The sequence below is a fragment of the Panthera pardus genome, unplaced genomic scaffold (genome assembly GCF_024362965.1).
Source record: "Panthera pardus isolate Hobbes unplaced genomic scaffold, ASM2436296v1 HiC_scaffold_1, whole genome shotgun sequence".
Lineage (NCBI taxonomy): Eukaryota > Metazoa > Chordata > Mammalia > Carnivora > Felidae > Panthera > Panthera pardus.
Window position 1 is genome coordinate 69,823,925 of NW_026526654.1, and position 19,323 is coordinate 69,843,247.

The 19,323-nt window shown below is 35.1% G+C and overlaps 1 long non-coding RNA gene across 4 annotated transcripts in view; it reads left to right on the forward strand.

Annotated features, from left to right (window-relative positions):
* Positions 1-19,323, forward strand: part of LOC109265975 (uncharacterized) — a 38,284-nt gene that overhangs the window by 2,641 nt on the left and 16,320 nt on the right. For 2 of the 4 annotated variants that reach the window (XR_002079441.2, XR_002079447.2), the window contains exons 2-3: positions 11,171-11,295; positions 12,233-12,333. This is a non-coding gene — a long non-coding RNA (uncharacterized LOC109265975). Of the gene's footprint in view, positions 1-2,793; positions 2,827-11,104; positions 11,296-12,232; positions 12,334-19,323 lie in introns of all 4 variants that reach the window. The other 2 variants (XR_002079442.2, XR_002079445.2) reach the window with 2 other exon arrangements.

A 19,323-nucleotide genomic window follows, 5' to 3' on the forward strand; every position in this document is an offset into this window, starting at 1 on the left:
ACCCCACTCCTTTCCACAGACCTCATTTGAGTCTCTGCATACTCTTTACTTGTCATAACAGTAGAACTGAAGTCATAATTTAAAATCTGAGGTTTTACTTGGAAACTGGAATGCAATCACCAGCAAATGAATGGTAAATGTGGGTAATGTGGAGAACAGAGGTTTTGTAATTTCAATGCTTTCTTTCCCTCCTGCTGTTTGTAATAAGAAAGCTACAACTGATGGAATGTTGGCTTCAACATATTAACTTATTTAGATAAAACTGTGAAAGCTATAGGTCTTTTCATCTTTTACAAAAGAATGAAGACTTGAAAACATTTTGAACAATAACTTGAAAATTTAGTATACACTGGAGAATGTTTTAAAAACAATTTGCTTAGATGGGTCTTAAAGTAACATTTATTTTCCTGTTGGTCTTGTTTCTCTAAGGTGGACTTAATTTTTAAAAAATCTTTTTACTTAGAAATAATTTTAAATTTACAAAAAGTTCAAAAATAAAAATAATTTATAGAACATCCTTATCATCTGCTTGCTCTTGTGCAAAATCTCTCTCACCTCATACATGTATATTTATATACAATTTTTTTCTGAACCACTTTAGGTTAATTTACATACATTCTGACCTGTAACCCATGAATACTTGATAGTCTTACATTGAACTAATACTTCAATCTACCTCCATATTCCAATTTTGTAGGTTGATCCTTGTAGCTTTTCCCCCTCTAGTATAGGAGCCAGACTGGTGTCAGGTACTACATTTAGTTGTCATGACTCTTTAGCTTCCTTTACTTTGGAACATTTCCAGCCTTTATCTTTTATTACCTTGACATTAAAAAAAAATTTTTTTTTAATGTGTATTTATTTTTGAGAGAGAGAAACAGAGAGCAAGTGGGGGAAGGGTAGAGAGGGCAGGAGACACTGAACCAGAAGCAAGCTCCAGGCTCTGAGCTGTCAGCACAGAGCCTGATGCCCGGCTGGAACTCATGAACTGCAAATGTTGAGATCATGACCTGAGCCGAAGTTGGATGCTCAACCTAAGCCACCCAGGCACCCCCGACCTTGACATTTTTAAAGAATATAGCTTCTCACTCCACCCCTCTTTTAAATAAAACGTTCCTTATTTTGTTTTTGTCTGATGTTCCCTCATGATTAAATTGGGGTTATATATATATTCTCAACTGGACTACTGCACAGGTGATCACTTTTAGAAGCACATGATATCCATCTTTCCCTCATTGGTAATAATTAGTTTTGATCACCTGGTCCATATGTGGCCCGAATTTTCCATTCTATAGTTACTCTGGGTTTTGTTTTTTTTCTTCCTGGCAATTAAAAAGCAAATTGTGGGGGCGCCTGGGTGGCTCAGTCGGTTGAGCGTCCGACTTCGGCTCAGGTCACGATCTCGCGGTCCGTGAGTTCGAGCCCCGCGTCGGGCTCTGGGCTGATGGCTCAGCCTGGAGCCTGCTTCCGATTCTGTGTCTCCCTCTCTCTCTGCCCCTCCCCCGTTCATGCCCTGTCTCTCTCTGTCTCAAAAATAAATAAACGTAAAAAAAAAAAAATTAAAAAAAAAAAAAAGCAAATTGTGGGGAAATATTTGAAGATGCATCCTGCTCATCATCAAAATTCCCATTTAAATTTAGAATCAACTGTTGCTGATATAATTTTACCATAATGGTTGCAAAATGAGTCAACAAATCTAATGCTCTCTCCACATCTACCAGTCAGCCCATAGCATTCTGTGAACAAAGAGCCCTTTCAACTCTATTTGTCTATTTATTATCTGCATTAACTTAGGAGTTCCTATTTTTCCATTCTGTATTTGCTTTGTTTTCTTGAGTTTTACCTATATTTATTTATATGTGTATATTTTGTATACTTTTTTTCTGAATCACTTGAAGGTAAGTTACATCATGATCTTTCACTTCTAAATATTTGAGTCTGTATTTAATTATTTTGGTGTTTAAATTGTCCCAGATTAAGCTAGTGGGAGCACCTTTAGTTTGGGTACTATGTCTTTGTGATATGCCTACATCATTTTTTTTTTTTTTTTGAGCACTTCCTTACTTTCTGATATAATAAGATGTTCCATGTTTATCTTGTCTTTAACTCTGCTCCAGCCCTGGAATTAGCCTTTTCTGTAACGAGCCCTGTTTCCTGTTAGTGCAGAATGGTATTAGAGACCAAGGCTAGGTATGCTTATGCTAATGAAGTGTCTCTGCTTCTTGGATCTTTCGTAAGACTGAACTAGGAAAAAATATACGTACACACACACACAAATATATATATACATATGTATATATATACACATATATATACATATATACATAAACAAAACTGTGTATATATAAATGTGCATACACTAATATATACACATGGGTTAATGGTATGGTTTAATTTTAAGTTTTTTTCATTGTAATTATAATTGAGAAGCTATCATAGCAACATTTATAAAGTTCTGAATAAAGGCAATGAAATCACAATCCACACAAACTACTCATACAATTTTCACGTTCCCTTTGAGTCAATAGCTATTTTAAAAGGTCATGCTGTGAAATAGTTTTTTTTGTCTTTTTCCACTTAACATGTTGTAAGCATCTGTGAATTACTATATCAATTTTACAGTCTTCATTCTAAATTGCTCTACTACATGTCATTAGCAGATTCTACCATTCTATTGCTGGACATTTAGGTTATTTTTAATATTTTGCTATTATAAAAAATTCTGAAGTGAACATTTTTATGCATATACCTTTTCTAATTGACTTTCTTATTTGTTTGCTTATTTATTGGAAGATTTCCCAGAAATAGGAATACCAGTTCCCACAGGTAGGTATGTTTTGATGGGTTTGATATGTTTTGGCACACAGATTTAATCAGACATTTACCGAAGTCCATACCAGAATTGGATATACAGAGATGAAAAATATGTAGTCCTTGCCAAGGAAGGAACTGAAAGTCTAATGGAAGATAGATAAATTCTCTAAAAATGACAATTTGATAAAAATAGAGTAAGAGTATGCCTAAACCAGGTTAGGAATAAGTGGCTCAGGAAAGCTTTCCAGAAGTAGAGCTATATCTTGAGGGATTCCTTGGTGGAGCCTTACAGGACTAGGGTTATTCCAGTGTGAAAGAGAGTGTAGAAATCTGCCACAGAAAACATTTTAAACATAATCATTGGAGTGTAATGAAACAGAAGTCATAAAGAACCTGCATGTTCAAGGAAATTCGGGTAGTTTGTGTGATTTGCTGCTACGTGGCTTTGGAGGAGTTGAAAAGTTCAGCCTGATCAAGTGGATAGAGGTTAAACCATGAAGGGCCTTGTGTGTCACCTTTATATTGATGCAATTGAAAAATCTTAAACCTGTGAGTAAAATGATCAGATTTATATTTTAGAAACTCACCTTAACAAGGATACTGGAGAACAGATTAGAAAATGTGAGAGCAGGGGTGCCTGGGTGGCTCACTTGGTTAAGCGTGACTCTTAATTTCATCTCAGGTCATGATCTCATGGTTGGTGGGTTCGAGCCCCGCATCCGGCTCTCATAGCGTGGGAGCCTGCTTGGGATTCTCTCTCTTCTCTCCCCCACTCGGGCTTTCTCTCTCAAAATAAATAAGTAAACTTAAAAATTTTTTAAAAAAAGAAAGCAAGAAAAAGAAAATGTGAGAGCAGTGGTCAGATCCTCCAGAGGCTATCGTGGTATCCAGGCAAGCAATAAATAGTACTTGAACGAAAGAAGTAGAAATGGGAGTGAAATGAAGTTCAAAAGGGATTGGATTTATTTATTCAGTATTAATATGTAGGTATTTCTAGGTAACTATTTTTAGCACCTCTTCTGTGTCATGTGTTGTGCAAGGTACTGAGCATATAAGTGGGGTGACAAAATAGTCACAGTTCTTGTGGTGTGGTCTAGTGAGAGAAACAATGTGTAAGTTAATAGTCATACAAATTACAACTGTGATAAGTACTGTAACAGAAAAATACAGATGCAATGAAAGCATACACTATGGAGACCTACCTAACACTGGAGGTTTAAGCAAGGCTTTCCTAAGGTTGGACAGTTAAGCCAAGGCTTAGGAATTAGCTAGGACAAAAAGGAAGAACATTCTAAGCAAAGGAAGAACATATGGTAATATCCTGAGCTGGAAGGACTGGTACATTCAATGCCCATATGGCTAGAGCGGAGTAAGTAAAGATGGAAGAAGTTGGAAGATAAGACTAAAGAGGAGGTTTAGGAGGCTTTATATATGGAGAAGAGCAAGAAGGAGGTATGTCACAGGACTCCTAGGTTTCTGGTGTGGGCAGCTGAGTAGCTGTGGGTGCCATTTCCTGAGATAAGGAAACTAGGTTTGATGGATTTCGATATATGAAGTATTGATTTTGAGATGCCTGTGGGCTAAGTACATCCCCCCCATCCTCACTTTATAGATAACTACATATTAGGATTGGATTTTATTTAGAAGTCTGGAATTTAGGGGAAAGCTTTGGTTTGCATGTTGTCTATAGATTTACTAGTTGATCAATTGTAGATGGTAGTTTAAACTATGGGATTGGATGAGGCCACTGAGATATGCAGAATGATAAAAAGGTTCAACACAGAATCTTGGAGATCATTGTTTGGTAGCTACACAAAAAATACACAGGAAAAAATTCACTATAAATATTAAAGACATGACAAACTGAAAAATATTTTTAACCTATAAAGCAGATAATGGGTTAATATCCTCCATGTATAAAGAGATAAGTCTCTAAGAAAGATAGAGGGGCGCCAGGGTAACTCAGTTGGTTAAGCAGCCAACTCTTAACTCTTGATTTTGGCTGAGAGTACGATCTCTTCTCATTCCAAGAGAATGCTTAGGATTCTCTCTCTCCCTGTCTCTCTGCCCTTACCCTGCTCACTCACTCACTCTCTCTCTCAAAAATAAATAAATAAACATTAAAAAAAGAAAAGAAAAATTGAACAGTTAACAAATACAGTTAACAGAAGAAAAACAACAACAAAAAAAAGTATTTGTAAAAGCAAAACTTGGAAGTGAAAGTAGAGGTTTGTAAGTTTTCACTATCTATCTCATTGTTATGGAATTACTTTTTAAAATCAACAATTGAGGTGTGCCTGGGTGGCTCAGTTGGTTAAGTGTCTACTTGGGCTCAGATCATGATCTCATGGCTCAGTAATGATCTCATAGTTCGTGGGTTCGAGCCCTGCATTAGGCTCTGCGCTGACAGCTCAGAGCCTGGGGCCTGCTTCACATTCTGTCTCCCCCTCTCTGCCCTTACCCCACTTGCAAGCACTCTCTCTCTCTCTCTCTCAAAAATAAACATTTAAAAAAAATCAATAATTGAGGATGTTGTTAAGGGACTGGAGGGTGCTGATGGATGGATGGGTCACACAATTCTTATAAATCTGCTTTTTAAAAACATTTGCTTCTCTTGTTCATAAAGAATTAGATCCCATTTGTTACCATGAGTTTAGTGTTGTGATCATAGTCATAAAACTTGAGAGCTATGGAGAATCCAACTAGATGATCTTAAGGTATCCAAAGATGCAAAACAAACTAGTGATGAAAGTTAGCTACAATCTTAGCGGTAGATGGAAGATTTAAATTATATGTAATTTGAATCTGGGAGTCATGTCTGTAAGATCACCCCTTTTAGGGGGGCTCTGATAATTAACTTCAGTGCCTGGGATGGTAATCCTAACTTGCTTGAGGTGACAGTTTTTACCAGTAAGTCATAGTTTTAACCCCAGGAAGATATAAATTAAATGTAGAATGATTTATTAAATCAAGCATATAGTATTATAGCTTAGGAATGATCTATGTATTTTAAGTTCTTGTAATGTTTAAGAAAATTAGGCAAATATCTATTTCAATTAAAAAATCATATTATGAGTGAGTATTATGGAAGTAGAAAAGATTCATACATATTTTCAACTCTGATTTAAGGTTGTGGAGGTATAAAGGCTTTTTCCCCCCATATGAAGAATTGTTTTGCTTCCATATTCTTGAGCACAGAGTATGTGACTGAACTAAAATTCATTTACAATTAATAATGGTTAATATTTACTGAAGAAGTATGAACTCCCCCACCCCCTTTACCAATAAGGATACCTGGAAAAAGGATAAATCCACTTATTTCAGTTGCCTACCTTTTAAAATTGTGTGAACCTGCTGTCTTTAGATGAAATATTAAATACAGAGTTTTAGAATATTGTTTTTAAAATAATAGAGTCATAGAATCATATCAGTTAAAGCATACCTCTTTGTAAAAGCTGCTACCCATTGTCAGAGTGCCCCCTGCAGCTACTGAGTATAAATTCATAACCACCTACGTGTGATAACTCTTTAAATATGACCACTAATGGGGCTCCCGGCTGGCTCTGTCGGAAGAGCATGTGACTCCTGACCTCAGAGTCAGGGCATGAGTTCTACATGTTGGGTGTAGAGATTACTAAAAAAAAAACTAAATAAACTTAAAAAAAAGTAAATGGTTATGCTGCAGTTTAACAGAGCCCCTCTCAAAAAGTGACACACCTAGAACAGTAAATCCTATACCCTATATGGTCTGAAATATACTAAGCATTAGTTAAGTTTTTGTCCTAGCCATTAAAATGTTGATATTTGGGGAACAATATAAGAGAATAAAAAGGACTTGTAAATAATAGAGATGGATCTATTGATCCTTTATCAAAAGAAAATTGAAGGGTTTTAATAAAATAAACTTTACGTTGAGTAAAAACTTTAAAAAATTATAACTCATGACCTTCTCAGAGACTTTATTGACTTGGGGTGAGCCTTGGCCTAGAAGTTGAGGAGGACAGGGAGCCAGGAATTTATTAGCATTCATTTCTTATTTTTAGTAAACAGAAGTAAAATTGAGACCCTCTCTGGTCTCTTGGAGATATGACTGAGAACGTGTGATGAGTTCTCTGTGACAATTGAGCCTCACGCTACATTTCTATTCTTAATATGTAAAACATTATTTCTTTCATGTAGTACAAATCTATAGGGAAATGAGGAGAAAAAATACAGCATTCTTTTTTGGCAAAGAAATGCTTATGTGTTTAAAACAAATTAACTTTTTAAGGCAGCTCTGAAGAAGTAATTTATTTTAAATAGGTGAACAGTTTACAGCTCTTGTGGGAACACTTTTTCCTCACTTTTCTTCATCATAGGATTAGACCCTATGTTTTTAATTTAAGTCCTTTAATTTTTGCTGTTAACATTTAATTTACTTGATGACTCTATACTGTTAACTTTTGACCCTGTGAACTCAGGATGGTATATATAGAGCATACACCTAATTTTAAAGAAACTCTTAAAGAAACATAAGAGGTTTGAAGTATCATGCGTACTAATTTTTTTTTCCTTTTTAGAGGATGTATTTTATAAACATAGATTTTTTTTTTAAACCGTTAGATGTTTATGCCATTGGCAGAACAACTCAAAGCTCATGTGACTTAACTGCAATATTTTTAATAAACTGCAAAACTACTCATACTATACTATGGCAGATACAAAACTTTTTCCTGACAAGAAATTCTTGTAGCATGTGACTACATCTAATGATCCTCCCATCTATCTTTATACTCCTATTTCCTTCAAAAGGAAAGGAATATAAAACTGAAAGTTCCTAAAGTTTAATCCTTTAGACGTAGAAAATGTTAGTACATACAGTTGTTAATTATGATAAAGTTCAAAGCTTCTTCTAAATCACTTGATATAAAAATACTTTGTGAATAACTTTTATTTGCCCTTGAAACTAGACCTGTGGACTCTCTTTTGAAAAATCCCCCCCCCCCCACTACAAAATACATGTGCATTAAAGAATATTAAAAAAATCAGGAATGATTTGGAAGGCATTGTTTGTGAAGACCCCTTAACAATATACTACTTTCCTCCCTCCTTTCCCAGTTGACAAAGGAAGGCTCTACATTTGTTTTTTGTGTCTTGGTATTATTGAAGTACATTCATTTATTAGCATTATTAAATACTATACTTTGTGTCTCTCCTTCAGGAAAATTGCAGTTTTTTTGTGGAATAGATGGTTCCATCTCTCAGGCATCAGAAAGCAAAGCAGAAAAGATTTGGGGAGGCAGCGGGAGCCCTCTGATCCACCTAGGCCATACTATTCTTACTCCAAGAGTAGCTACAAGGATGCCTTTGCTTTCATCATTTTGGGAGCATAGATAGGGTGATGGTGTCAGTGACAGGAAAGGAATAAAAGGAAGCTCAGTTTATAGAGAAAACTCAGTTTGTTAGTTTATCTAATTCCTAATTTGGTTTATGTATATAGCTATGTGTGTGGTACACGTTTTAAAGAATTTCTGATGAACTAACAAGGTATAAAATTGTATTTTGTTATTTAAAATTAATATGAATCCTATTATTTATCCAACGGTTTAATATGCAGCTTAATAATTATTATGGTTATCTTTAAGTATGCCATGCTTACCTTATTCAAAAGTGAACAGATAGTAAAGCAACAACTGCTGTGTGATAAACACTTAGGTATAGGAGTATAAACAAGGTTTCTGATCTTGGAATAGTGGAGGCTATTTATGTTTCTGTATAAGCCTTCTTAGTTTGCTAATAAGGTAACATGGTTGTAATTTCATAATTTATTTTATTTTTTGAGAGAGAGACAGAGTATGAGCGGGGGGGGGGGGGGGTGGGGTGGGGTGGGCAGAGAGAGTGGGAGACGCAGAATTTGAAGCAGGCTCCAGGCTCTGAGCTGTCAGCACACAGCCCGATGCGGGGCTCAAAATCACCAAGAGTGAGATCATGACCTGAGCCAAAGTCAGATGCTTAACTGACTGAGCCATCCAGGTGCCCCTGTAATTTCATAATTTAAATACTAGGGGAAATGTAAAATGTGTTCTAATTATTTAAGTAAATGAAAGTAGTTTTGTGTGGTTTTACAGTCATGGGGGGAGATAATGAAATTTTGGAGTAGGGAAGTAATGGGATAGAGATGAGGAGGAATCTATAATGACTGCCTGGTTCCTCACTTGGTTGTAGAGTACAACAGTGGTATAATTAACCAGCATAGAGGCAAATGGAGGAAGGCTGGGGATTTTAGTTTATGTGTATGTGTGTATAAGGGCGTGGACTAGAAAACTGGGAAAGGGGAAGGAGATAAGACGTTCAGTGAAGACATTTAATATGGAAGACTGTCACTGGGATATCCATATAGAAAAGTTCAGTAGGGAAGCTCAGCATGTACATCTGAAGCTTAAGAGAAAGGCTGGGGCTAGAAGTGGAGTCACTAAGAAGTGACCACTCAGAGGTGGATGTTGAAAGTTGGGGGGAACTGGATGCCATTCCTCATAGAGACTGAATATAGTGAGAGGAAATGAGAACTAACATTATTAAGTGGGCAGAGTAAGAGAAGGCAGCAAAAAAATATATATTAAGAACAACAAGCAGAAGGATGGAAGGGGACACCAACGGAGCTCAATGTTCTAGAAGCCAATGGGAGAGAGGATTCAGGAAAAAAGGAGTTAGGATTATCAGAATATAAAGACAGGTCAAGTAAATTGAAGCAGATCATGGGATTTGGCAATTTTGTCATTAGTAACGTTTGCTAGTATGCTTTCAATACATTCATTGATGGTGGCAGAATTCTGTGTTGGGTTGAAAATTATTTTAAATTGAGAAAAATTACAGCAGATTTATATTATTTCAAGGCTCTTCATTTCTTCTTGAAAACAGAAATAAAGGATCATTGTAGGGAGTAGTTTATAGAATTGAGGAGGAGATTTTACAGTGAAGAGAGTTTAATATTTATAAAATGTGGGGAGAGTCAGCAGACAGAAGAGATTAGAAAGAAGGAGGAATAAAGGTAAAGAAAGATCTATAGGAGATTAGGGAATGTGGGATCAGGTGTGCAGTAAAGGAGTTGACCTGGAAGAAAAGGATACTTCCTCTGAGATTAGAAGGAAGGAGGTGAAGATAATTAAATGTATAACTTATAAATGTGGAGCAAGAAGGTTACGAGGTATGTAGCTTATAGTTTTGATTTTTTTTTTTTTTCTGGTAAAGGAGACATAAAAGATAAGGGCATAGGGGAAGTAGCAAGTTGGAGTTGAAATAAAGTGGCATAAAATATATGTCCTAAGGAATGGGAGAGGGAATTAGCCAGGGGCAAGGTTATTAGCAGGAGAGACTGATGTATCTGGGAAACTAAGCTAGATAGGAAAAGATATGAAGCTATGCTGGAGACAGTGGTCTGAAAAAAAGAAAAGGGAATGGTTGAGGAACAGAGGTTAAAATAAGGTAAGAAAGCAAGTGTTTAGAGAGGAAGGGAGTGAAAAAATTGGAATGATAGGTGGTGGTCACAGATCAAGAATATTGGAGTCTAAGGTTGTGGAACAATTTCTTGATGATCAGAAGGTTGAAGGTGTGGCTCTGGGTATGGATCACTGAATGAAATGGTTGTAAGCTGGTGGAGTCAGAATTCAAGGTTGTTGTTGGATAGGTTGTCCATATGGACACTGAACTGGCACATCATGGCAGGAAATGCAGGGGAGACAGATACTGAAAGCCAAGTGCCAAAGTCCACTATAAATAAGAGAGAGTGACTGGGCAATAAAGTAATGGGAATGAAACAGAAGAATAAAAAGTTTCCAAGATTGTTCATTATAGCCTTTTTCTCTCTCACAAATTAAGAGTCACGAGGGCAAGGACTATGTCTTACATAATATTGCAAATATTTGTTGATTAATGGATAAACAAATGATGACCTCATCATTTTGAACAAATATTCGTGTTGAATTAGTATTTTTGGAAACTTTGGGTTTTTCTTATTACAAGCAGTTGATACTAAAGAATATACAACAAGATGAACAAGATGTAGAAAAAAACTTCATAATCCAAACCCAGAAATAACCACTGTTAGCCCCTTTTATTAAATTTTCATACCTGTTTGTTGTTTATCCTGGCAATAAATATTCAGCTATAATATCCTTTAATGGCTAAGTATTCCACATAAAATAAGGATATACCATAATTTAAGTAGTATCTTCTTTGGGGATATTATATGTGTTTTTTTCTCTATTTTTAAAAGGGACAATCTAACAGTTAAATTTTTGCTTTATTTCCTTAGGATGCAGTCTTAGAAGTGGATTTTCTGGTAGGGTCTTCATAGCCAGCTTATTTTTCTTTGTTTTAGGCCTATTTCTAACAGACTTGTTATGTGTATTCTTATTCAATTCTGGATTGGATTCAGAAAATTGGACAGTGTTGCAGGTACTGAATGACGTGTAGGCATGCTGATATCCACAAAAGTAAGAACTGGTAAGTAAAAGTCCTTCACAGGAATAATGATAGGTTTTTTTTTTAGCTTATTTATTTATTCTGAGAGAGTGCATGTGTGGGGGGGGGGGGGGGGGAGGGGCAGAGAGAGAGGAAGAGAAAGAATCCCAAGCAGGCTCTGCCCTGTCAGAGCAGAGCCCGACATGGGGCTTGATCCCATAACCCATGAGATCATGACCTAAGCTGAAATCAAGAGTCGGACACTTAACTGGCCGAACCACCCAGGCACCCCAATGATGGGTATTTTAAAAACTTGGAATTAAGTTTACTTTTCATGAGCACAATAAGAAATGATTCATGAGCTGAATAACAGGATACAGTGGTCAATTCAGAAATGCATATTCAAATTAAATAAAAACCTCTATGAATAACCTACATATTTGTTGACAGCATCCAATTTTAGGAGAGGTTTTAATAAATCATGAATAATCAAGTTCACAGCTTCTCAAACTTTTTCATAAAAGTGTGGTTAATAGTAGAGAAAAGTGAATAATTGCCTTAGAATGCTTGATCCCAAACTAGAATTTTCTTCAGTTTCTTGTCTTAAATTTAATATAAAGGTTGCGTTATATACCATAGAAGCCCTATGTTTAGTGTAAATATGCTTATAAATTTTTTTAAAATCTTGGAATATAAAATTGATATCTAAGAAGATGCCCCATATTTATTCAGTGGCTTTTGACACCCTGGCATACCATAAGTTTCCTTTGTCCTAAACTGGACTTTTAGAGGAAAGGTTCCAGGTTATTTATGGTTGTACAATATGCTCCTCCTTTTCAGTTTTCTCTTTTATAGTTTAGCCCAGGCTATTTACAGTAGTGTATGGTAGGGAGTAGATTGGTGATTACTCACTTTGAACCTGAGAGTGTTGGAAAGACTGAAAATTCACAGAATGAAAATTTAATATCATATCCAACAGACTGCACTTCAAGAATGTTAAAGAAAGTCATTCAGACAGAAAGGAAATGATACCGGATGGAAATACAGATCTACACAGAGGAATGATGAGCACTGGAAAAGGTAACTACATGGCCAAATATGTAAGTTTTTTTTTCCCATTTAATTCTCTTTTAAGATAACGATTTAAACACAAACAATAGCAATGTATTATGGGATTTATAATATGCATTAGTAAATATATGTCAGTAATAGCATAAAGACCAGGAGGAGAAAAATGGAAATATGATATTATAAGGTTCCTTTATTATATGTGAAGTGGTATAAATTTACTTGAAAGTAAATTGTGATAAATTAAATATGTAGACTATAAACCCTAAAGCAACCAGTAGAATAATAACAAAACAGTTATGGCTAATAAGCCAAAAGGACAAAAAATGGAATCATAAAAAAGTACTCAATCCAGGGGCGCCTGGGTGGCTCAGTTGGTTAAGTGTCCAACTTTTGGTTTCGGGTCAGGTTGTGATCTCACAGTTTGTGAGTTCGAGTCTTGTGTCATGCTTAGTGCTGACAGGATTCTCTCTCTCTTTCTTTCTCTTCCCCTTCCCTGCTTCTCTCTCTCTCTCAACAGAAATAAACTTTAAAAAAAAAAAAAAGTACTCAATCCAAAAGAAGGCAGAAAAAGGAGAAAAGGAGCAATGAACAGATGGAACATAGAACAAATGGAACAAATAGAAGTTAGCAAGACGAGGGGGTGCCTGGGTTGGTTGAGTGTCTGACTCTTGACTCAGGTCATAATCTCATGGTTCGTGGGATACAGCCCCATGTTGGGCTCTGTGTTGGCAGTGTGTAGCCTGCTTGGAATTCTCTCTCTCTCCCTCTCTCTCTTTCCCTCCCTTGCTCATGCTCTTTCTCTCTCAAAATAAAAAAATAAAACATTAAAAAAAAAGAAAATAGCAAGATGATAGGCTTAAATTTAATTATGTCCGTAATCACACTAAATGTAAATGATCTAAAAATCCCAAAGAGTACAGACTGTCAGGTTGGATAGCAAGAAAGACCCAGCACACTTTATATATAGAGATACAAAAATGTTAAGAATGAAAGGATGGTAAAAGATATACCATGCTGATGCTCACATTAGTCAAAAGAAACTGGTGGAGCTGTATTAACATAGTAAAAACAAAGTAAGATTTCAGAGCAAAGGGTATAACTGGGGTAAAGAAAGTCATTTCATAACAATAAAGAAGTCAGTTAATTAGGAGGATGTGATAATCCTAAATGTTTATGCCCCAAATGATAAAAGGTCCAAAATATGTGAAGCAAAAACTGATAGAACTGTAAGCAGAAACAGACAAATCTATAATTATAGCCAGAGATTTTAATAATTGCTTCAATAATTAAATAATTCCATAATAATTAAATTATTATTATTAAATAATAATCCTCTTAAATAGTTGCTAGGACAAGTTGAAACATAGCAAGGACATAGTAAACTCAACACTAGAACATTCCACAAACAGAAGAATACACGTTCTCTTCAAAAAGAGTACATGAAACATTTACCCAAAGAGACCATATTCTTGGTTAGGGGTTAGCAAAGTATGACTATGGGACCAAATCTAGCTTGGTTTTATATGGCCTATGAACTAAGAATGGTTTTCACATTTTGAAAGGTTTCTTAAAAAAGAAAAAATATGTAACAGAAGAGACTGTGTGACCCATAAAGCTTAAACTATTTACTGTCTGATCCTTTATAGAAAAAGTTTGCCAGTCTCTGTTTTAGACCATAAAATATGTCTCAATATATTTTAGAGGATTTAAGTCATGCAAACTATGTCCTTTCACCACAATGGAATTAAATTAGAAATCAATAGCAGAAAGCTAACTGGAAAATCCCTAAATATTTGGAAAGTAAATCACATGCTTCTGTGTAACCCACTGATTAAAGAAGAAATCCAAGGTGAAATTAGAAAGTATTTTGACCTGAATGAAAATAAAAATACAACGTATCTTAATTTATACCAATGAACTGCCTACATTAAAAAATACAAAAAAATCTCAAAGCAATGACCTAACTTCCACCGTAAGAAACTAGAAAAGAACAAATCAAACACAGAGAAGCCAAAGAAATGAAATAATAAAGATGAAGGTGGAAATTAATGAAATAGAAAACAAAGATTAATTGAGAATATCTAAGGAATCAAAGCTTGGTTGTTTGAGATCAGCAAAATTGATAAACCTTTGGCTAGACTGGTTAGGGAAAAAAAAAAAAGAGAAGACACTTATCAGGAATACCAATGTCAGAAATGAGAGAGGTGACGTCATTACAAATTCTACAGATATTTAGAGGATAATAAAGGAATATTATGAACAACTTTAGGCAAAAAAAAAAAAAAAAAAAAATTAACAACTTAGATGAAATGGCCAAATTCCCTGAAAGACATAAACTACCAAAGCTGACTCAAGAAGAAATATATAACCCGAATGGTTATATATTTATTTCCCCAAAATTGAACTTTTAGTTTAAAACATTCCTGTAAGAAAAATTCTGGTCCATAGGATTTTACTAGTGAATCCTTACAATATTTAGAGAAAAAAAACAAAACAAAACAACCAATCGCTGTGAGCTCTTTCACAAAAGTAAAGAGAAAGGAATGTTTTCAGGCTTCTTCTGGAGGCCAGCATTACCCTGATACCCAAGCCACACAAAGACATTACAAGAAAAGAAAACTCTGGACAATTTCCCTCATGAACACAGATGTAAAAAATTCTAGACAAAATTTTATTAAATCCAACAATATATAAAAAGGATAATATTTTAATTGGGTGGGATTTATTCTAAGAGTATAAGATTGGTTTAACATTCAAAAATCAATCATTATAACTCACCACATTAATCTAAAAAAGAAAAGCTGATCATCTCAATAGGTGCAGAAAAAACATCTGACAAAATCCAATATTCATTCCCAATTTAAAAACTCAGCAAACTTAGAATGCAAGGGTACTTCTTCAACCACATAAAGTGCATTTATAGAAAACCTACAGATAATCTCATGCCTATCGGCGAAAGACTGCATGCTTTTCCTGTAATTTCAGGACAACAGAGTAATGTCTGTTCTTACCACTTTTATTCAACATTGGAGGTTCTGCCATGCAATCAGGCAAGAAAAGAAAAAAAACATATTCGTATTGGAAAGGAAGAAATAAAACTGACATAATCATCCATCTGTTCCATTTGGTGGAATCGACAAAACTTACTAGAACTAATAGGTGAATGTAGCAAAATTGCAGGATACAAGATAAATATATAATAATTTGTATTTCTACATTCTAGCAACAAACAACTGAAAATGGAAATACAAAAAATATATAGCCTTTACAATAGCATAAAAAATATGAAATACTTAGGAATAAATATGATAAAAGGCACAAAGGACCTATACACTAAAGACCGCAAGTATGGTTAGAGAAAGTAAAGACAACTTAAATAATTGGACAGATTTTCCTGGCTCAGTGGGTTCATATCATTAACATGTCAGCTCTCCTTAAATTGATATGTAGGTTCAACACTATCCAAATCAAAATCCCAGTAGGTTGAAAGAAAGAAAGGAAGGAAGGAAGGAAGAAAGAAACTTACAAGCTGATTCTAAAATTCATATAGAAATGCAAAGATGTAGAATAGCCCAGTTAACTTTGATAACAAGAACAAAGTTGGAGGACTGACACTACCTGATTTTAAGACTTATTACATATCTACAGTAATCAAAACAGAGTGGTATTAGTGTAAAAATAGACAAATGGATTAATGTAACAGAATGTAGAGTCCAGAAATAGACCCACATATATAAGGACAACAGGTTTTTGACAAAGTGCAAAGGTAATTCAATGAATAAAGAATAGTTTGTTTTTAACAAATTGTGCTTAGAAGAACTGGATATCCATACATAAAAATAGGAACTTTGATTTACATCTCAAACCTTGTATAAAAATTTACCCCAAATTGATCACAGACCTAAACATAAAGCTTAAAATTACTGTTAAATTTCTGGAAGAGGAGGGTCTGGGTGGCTCAGTTGGTTGAGCGTCCAACTTTGGCTCAGATCATGATCTCACAGCTCATGAGTTGGAGCTGCACGTCGGGCTCTGTGCTGACAACTCAGGGCCTGGAGCCTGCTTTGGATTCTGTGTCTCCCTCTCTCTTTGCCCCTCCCCTGCTTGCTCTGTCTCTCTCTGTCTCTCAAAATTAAATAAACTTAAAAAAAAAATTTTTTTTTTAATTTCTGGAAGAAAGCGTAAGAAAATTTTTGTGACTCTGAGTTAGACAAAGATTTTTTAGATGTGACAATAAAAGTCACAATCTATGAATGAACAAATTGAGAGATTGGACTTAGTCAATTTTTACAAACTTCTATTCTTTAAAATATACTGCTAAAGGAGACAAGGCCCAGCCTGAGAGAAATATTTGCAAAGCATGTAATAAAGAATTTGTATCAAGAATGTAACAAACTCTCAGGGTGCCTGGTTGGTTCAGTTGTAGAGTATTTGACTCTTAATCTCGGGGTCATGAGTTCTAGCCCCACGTTGGGCATAGATATCACTTAAAAAATAAATAAAGATAGGGGTGCCTGGGTGGCTCAGTCGGTTGAGTGCCTGACTGCAGCTCAGGTCATGATCTCACGGTCTGTGAGTTCGAGCCCCGCATCAGGGTCTGGGCTGACAGCTCAGAGCCTGGAGCCTGCTTTGGATTCTGTGTTTCCCTCTCTCTCTGCCTCTTCCCTGCTCATACTTTGTCTTGCTCTCTCTCAAAAATAAATAAAAACGTTAAAAAAAATTTTTTTAAGTGAAAGAAACTCTCAAACTCTCAAAACTCAACAATGAGAAAACAAGTCTCAAAAAATGGGCAAAAGACTTGAACAGTACCTTCACCAAGCAGATACCCAGATAGCAAATAGGTACATGAAATGATGTTCCAACTTTATTAACCTCATTAGTCTTAGGGAAACAGAATAAAAACCATGATGGAGAAACTGGATATCCATCTACAAAAAATGTATACATATCTATTAGAACAGCTAAAATGAAAAGTGTTGTTAAGGATATGGAGGAATTAGAACTTTGATATACTCCTCTAATAGGGATGTAAAAGGATATAATCAGTTTGAAACAGTTTGGCAGTTTCTTGAAAAGTTAAACATATACTAATATATGACCCATTTCATTGTAGGTATTTCCCCAAGAAAATAAAGCATATGTTCCTATAGACATCTGTATATGAATATTCACAGTTGCTTTATTTTTAACGATCTCTAATTTGAAACAAGTCAAATGTCTATTAACAGATAAATTGTGATATATTCTTACAATGTAATACTCAGCATTAAAAGGTAATGAAGTATTGTTATATACAACAGCCTGGATGAATCTAAAAACGATATTCTAAGTGACGAAAGGCAGAAAATATAAAATTCTAGAAAATGCAAACTAATCTATTAGGACAAAAGGGGAGACGGCCCAGTGGTTGCTTGGCGAGAGACGTGCTAGGAGATTTAAAAAGGCAGGGAAAATTCTCAGGGTTGATGGATATGTTCACTCTTATTCTGGTGACGGTTTTACAGGGGTATAGATGTTAAAACTTAGCAGTTGTATAGTTATCAATTCTATGCATGTTAAAAGTTATTAGTTGTACACCTTAAGTAGGTGCAGTTTATTGAATATCAGTTCTACCTTAGTAAAGTTTTATTAAGCTTAATACATTTAAAAATATATCTATAAAATAAGGGAAAATAACTTCAATTGAAATATAAAAGGGAATTAACATTTATTAGAAACATACTAAGGGGCAAGTACTAGGTAGTTGCTTTAAATAAGAATTACAGTATACATAAATATATCATTTTCTATGTGCACTTTAAATACATTAAGATGTTGAGGCCACTTGGATGGCTCAGTTGGTTGAGCCACTTACTCATGATTTCGTCTCAGATCATGATCCCAGGGTTGTGGATCAAGCCTTGCATTGGGCTTGGGGCCTGCTTAAGATTCTCTCTCCCTCTGCCCCTTTCCCCCATTCCCGTGCTCTCCCTCTCTCTCTCAAATAAAAAAAAAAAATTAAATATATTAAGGTGTTAAATCCTCACAACCCTTTGGGGTGTAGGGACTATTATTATCCTCATTTTATAGATGAGGAAAAGGAGGCATTAAGTCACAAAACTTCTGAGTGAGGGAGCTGAAATTTGAACCTGGGAAGTCTTATTTGAATAGATCTTCATGACATCGATAAGGGTACAGCGTTTTAGTTCCAGTTTACAAAATGAGAGAACTGTGACTCACAAAGGCAGTAAATTTTCCAGGGTCGCAGAATTTGTAAGTAATGTCAAGATTTAAACTCAAATTTGTTTTATTCCAAAATTATATACTCTTCTATACTAGATTGCTTGCACTTAGATTTGTGGCTAAATAGCAGGCCTGATGCTATGATCCTAGTGATAACTCAGACTATGTGATCCACTTTTCCCATACCCCTTTTACCACTCAATGTGTTGTCTGGCATGTTTGTTGACTATAGATTAGAATATCTATTTCTATCTCTATCTCTATATAGCATCAATAAGCAAGTAAGAGCTCAAAAATTATTATTGTTGCTTTGTCTTGACAATTCCATTTTCGATATTCATAGTAACTGTTTCTCTTGAAACTAAGAGATTGAATGTGTGACTTTGAAGGATCTTTTCAGGCTAATATTAAAGCCAGTAACTTGTCTATGCACTTCTATAAGTACAATTAAACAGATGATATGTTCCTATATCCCTAAAATTGAACTGGAGGAATTTCTTTTACTTTTCCATGATATCTTCCTTTTCCTGTGAGTGAGTGAGTGTGTGTTTTAGATTATGGTTACTAGAGTGGGAGATATGGTTTGATATGTGGTCCAAGTGGCCCCCAACGAGACTTTCTTGGTTAAAGTCATGAGAGTAAGCAAGAATGCAGGAACATTTGTAAATTGCTAAATAAAGTATTCCATTATACTGAACAGAGTTCAAAAGACATAAAACTTTTACAATAAAAATATTTTTTTAGGTGAATTTTGGAGTCAGTATGGTATTAGTTAAG